Raw genomic sequence first — 4,974 nt, forward strand, 5'->3', positions numbered from 1 at the left:
TGTATTTTTATCTTTCTGAATTGTTGACCATAAAATCAGAAACAGTATTATGAGTTTATTTACGAGACTTATGAATTTACAATACTTGTGTTTTTATTTCCTATGTTTAAGGTTAGATTCTTTTTCTGATGAATACTTGTTTTGAACTGTTTTGTATGAAATAAAACACTTAAGCACTGTTTTGTATGAAACAAATGAATCATTAATAATACAATAATAAATGTGGACTCTGGTGTCAGGTGGCTTACATTTGCATCATCTCTATAATTTACTAGCTGTGTGACCTTAAGTGAGTCAATTAATCTCTCTGAGCTTTCATTCCCTCAGCCATAATGAGATGAGAATAATACTGTTATTCTAAAGCACTTTACACAGTGTTTGCACATAGTAAACATCCTTTAAGTGCTAGTTACTATTTTGTCTGAATATTAGTTTATATATAATTCTAAAAATGTAAAGACATGATAGAAATAATTTTTTTTACCTCTTTAAGCAAAACCTCACACTTTTCAAAAAAAGTATTATTATTATTTTCCTTAAAAATGACAGAATATAATTAGTCATTTCTTTTTGCTTTTTTCAACTTAACTATATGTCACCAAAATAAAATTATTATTCTAACTCCTTTCATGAAAAAATTTTAATTATATATAATAATTTTTAAAAATAGGCAATTCTTGACTATGGTACAAATTCAAACATCACAAAACAAAACAAAATTTAGTAAAAAGTAAGTCTCCTTTCCTTTACCTCAAGTTCTCAGGTCACCTTTGCAGGGACTACCACTGTTATCAGTTTTTTGTATATTCTTCCATAAACAGTCTATGTATATGTAAAAAATATATGTATATTTCCCCACCCATATTTTAAAACATAATATCATATATACTCTTCCACATCTTGCTTTTCACAATTTAATAAAATATCTAGGAAATTTTCTCTTATCAATACCAAGTAGTTTTATTTTACTCTTTTTCACCATTGTGTAGTATTCCACTCTATGGATATACCAAAACTTAACCAGCTCCCTACCAGTGTGCATTTGACTGTCTTCTTTTGTTACTGCAATGTGTATTCATGTCTTTAAGCTCATGTGCAAATACAGTAGTCCTTCCCTTATCCATGGTTTCGCTTTCCACAGTTTCAGTGAGTTTGCAATCAACCATGGTTCAAAAATATTAAATGGAAAATTCTAGAACAAAACAATTTTTAAGTCTTGAATTGCATGTCATCTGTGTAGCATGATAAAATCTCACGGCATCTCTCTTCGTCCAGCCCAGGAAATGAATCATCCCTTATTGTCCAACATATCCATGCTAGATATGCTACTCTCTCATTAGTCACTCCATAGCCATCTCAGTTATCAGATCAACTGGCAAGGTATCACAGGGCTTGAGTTCAAGTAACCTTTATTGTCAGAAGGTCAACAGTAGCCTAACACAATCTCACAATGCCTATGTCATTCACCTTACTTTATCTCATAGGCATTGTATCATCTCACGTCATCACAATAAGAAGTTCAGCACAGTATAATAAGATATTTTGAGAGGGAGAGAGACAGAGAGACCACATTCACATAACTTTTATTAGAGTATATTGTTATAATTGTTCTATTTTTTTAGTTATTGTTATAAATCTCTTACTGTGCCTAATTCATAAATTAAACTTTATTATAGGTATGTATGTATAGAAAAAAACACAGTATATATAGGGTTCAGTACTATCCATGGTTTCAGGCATCTACTGGGGGTCTTGGAACCTATTTCCCATGGGTAAGAGGAGACTACTGTTTATCTGTAAAATGAATTTCTAGATGTAGAATTGTCAAGGCAAAAAGTATATGCACTTGAAAATCTTATGGTACTTTTAAAATTTCTCTCAGAGAGGATAGACCATTTTGCCCCCTTACCAACATAAAGGCTTATTAAATTAAAAAAAATTTTTCAATATGTAAGTGTCAACAACATCTCATTATATTTTAAATTTGTATTTCTCTTGTTAGAATGACATTAAACATCTTATAATTTATTTATATATGATTTATGTTTCCTTCATTACAAACTGTTTAAATAATTTACCTGTTTTTCTATTTAAATATTTATTATTTAAATAACAATCTGTATTAGCTGTTTATATATTGAGGATTCTAAACTTGGTTGTGTGTGTGTACGTGTATTTTTCCTGTTTAGTTATTTATTTTGTTATGACATTTTTTTTGTCTTGCAGAAATTAAAAAAAAATTTTTTGGTTAAATATATCAGTAAGGTTGGAGAGACTATTGCAATTCTCCAGGTAAAAGGGTCAGGTGGCATGGGCTAGAGTGATGCTAGTGGACGTGGTGATAAGATGTAGGTTTGAGGACATAGATATGAAGCTAGAGCTTGGCCAAAGTATCAAACGTGGCAATGGAGCATGGGGTGGGTAAGGTGAGGGAAAAAGACATTGACTTTGGGGCTTTTGGCCTGAGTAACCAGGTAGACAGTGTTGTCACTAACTGAGATGGGCAAGATTTTAGGAGGTTTTAGCAAGGCTCTAACCTGTTTTGGAAACATGCTTCCACATGCCTAGTTTCACAATGTTCATTCATTGTCTACTGGGGTTCCTTCCATCAAAAGTGAAATGCTGAGTCAAACTATATATTTAGCATGTTTGAAACAGTCATTTCTATGTTGCCTATAGTCATAGGTAATGACTTAGAAACCAAGAGAGCTAACAATACCTGCAATGTCATCGTCTTGCCCTGTTTCTGCTTGTGACCTTTTCTGGGGACTTTAGCATATGCTATGCTATAAATGTAGAAACACTGACGTACTTCTGCATCTGGGATTGATTTGAATAAGTTTGACTAGTTTGCCCTAAATTCACAGGTATTTAACTGACGAGTTGAGTCAGTTTAACAACTTGACCTGAGAACCCAATAACAAAAAAATTCAAACCAGTTTATACATGTCCAGTTGGTAAGGGTGGGGAAGAGAGTGGATTTTTAAAGAGATTTTGAAAACATAAAATTCCACAGGGATGATTAATACTTCCATGCAACCTAATGGATGTTGGCACACAATGGGAAGAAAATCTTATTGAAAAAAATAAGTTATGGAATGATCTTCTCTGGGAATTTAAGCCAATCTCAAGGAACTTCAAAAGTCTTTTAATCTCTGTCTTTTTTCATGTGTACCTTTGACAGTAAAATTAGTGTACAGCATCATTGGACATGCCAAAGAGGCACTGCCAACTAACGATTTAGTTCAACTACTGAGATGAATAATTAACTCTTTTGTTATAATTTTGCCCAGTCCCTCATTGTTCTCATGAAGCCTGTTTTACTTCTTGATATGCTGCAATATTTGAATGAGATTAAATGTAGGAGTAGCCATGTGACTAAATAGTGATGAACAGAAGCAACCAAGCCTACCTTAGGTAGACAGAGCGAGTGGTCTCTTGCGGGTTGCAATATTGGGAGGATGGAAGAGTAGCAAAGACCACATTGAGCAAGAAAGCCCCTGGCCTCTGGGAGCCTGCAGTTAGGATCTTGCTTAAGAAGGAAATTAGAAATTAAGAGTCATGCAGATGAAGGAAACCAAAAAGGTAACCAGAGGTAAAGAATGTAAGAAAAGATCATCGAGAACCTGAGAAAATGAAGCTCAAGAAGAGACAAATTGTAGAGGGTAAGGGTCATCTAAAACTATTATTCTCCCTACAAAATATCAAGGACCTTTGGCATGGACCAAATGTGCCCATAGATATTCTGGATAGGACCAAATGTCTGCTAATCAGATAGATGGATAGATAGATATAAAGGTAGGTAGGTAGGTAGGTAGGTAGGTAGGTAGGTAGGTAGGTAGATCGATCGATCGATCGATCGATCGATAGATAGACAGACAGATAGACAGACAGATAGATTGATTTTAAGATATCAGCTCACATGATTGTGAAGGGTTAGCTAGTTCAAAATCTTGAGGAGATAGTCTGGCAGGTTAAAGACTCAGGGAAGAATCTGAGTCTGAAGGCCATCTATTGGCAGAATTCTTCTTGCTCAGAGGAGGATCAGTCTTTTTCTCTTAAGCCTTCAACTGATTGAATGATGCCCACTCATATTATGGAGAGCAGTCTGCTTTACTTAATGTTTACTAATTTAAATGTTAATCTCATCCAAAAAAACACTTTCATAGAAACATCCAGAATAACTTTTAACCATTATTTATATTGTTTAATTGTCATGTAGCTATTTCTATATAAATAATGTACTTATTTTCCATTTGTTTGGCTATTTTATGTATAACTTAATAATTCACTAATTTGTAATGTATAAGTTTTAAGTAAAGTATCTTTATTTTACTGGGTACTATCGCCCGGCCAAATTGACACATAAAATTAACCATGACACCTCCCCACGCTTACCAGTGGTACACATCTGAGTGCCAAGTAGACATTTTCAGGGCAGAAAACAAGAAGTACTGGGAGTAGCTGAGACAAGGTGCTGCCAGTTTACATCTGTAAGAAGCTGGGTTCTGCCACATGGCTGCAGAGGTCAAAGGTCTCCAATATAACTCATGAGATCTCCAATATAACCATTTTCTTTTTCAACACTGAAGGAAAGAAAAAGTGTTTGAGCCAAAGCAAATAGCTCTATTTGCCTACATTTACATTTGGAAATAAAAGGGAGCCTGTATACGATTTTTACATAAAACCAGAAAAAAACTATACATTTTCTAATGACCTTTTCAAATCAAACTAAAATCATTCATTTTTAGCAAAACTAGACTACCTCTAAAACAATACTGAAATTTTTAACCAGTTAATTTTAGCCATTTGATTTGATGTAAAAAAAAAAAAAAAATGTGTGCTCCTCTTAGCAAATATTCTCCCACATGTAATGGGAGAAAACAAAACCAAAACCTTTCACTTTAACAATAAAAAGTATAAATTTTTCCTTAAAAATAGTTTTAAAAAAAGGGGTTTTTTTAAGAAAAAATT

General features: G+C 33.4%; 1 long non-coding RNA gene across 1 annotated transcript; it reads right to left on the bottom strand.

Moving 5' to 3' along the window:
- Positions 1-624: 624 nt before the first annotated feature.
- LOC120591649 (uncharacterized) lies at positions 625-4,578 on the bottom strand. The gene is made up of 2 exons (XR_005649942.1): positions 4,399-4,578; positions 625-1,192 (listed from the first exon to the last, which is right to left on the bottom strand). It is a non-coding gene; the product is annotated as an uncharacterized LOC120591649 (long non-coding RNA).
- Positions 4,579-4,974: the final 396 nt, after the last annotated feature.

Source organism: Pteropus medius, unplaced genomic scaffold, assembly GCF_902729225.1.
Source record: "Pteropus medius unplaced genomic scaffold, Ma_sr-lr_union100, whole genome shotgun sequence".
Lineage (NCBI taxonomy): Eukaryota > Metazoa > Chordata > Mammalia > Chiroptera > Pteropodidae > Pteropus > Pteropus medius.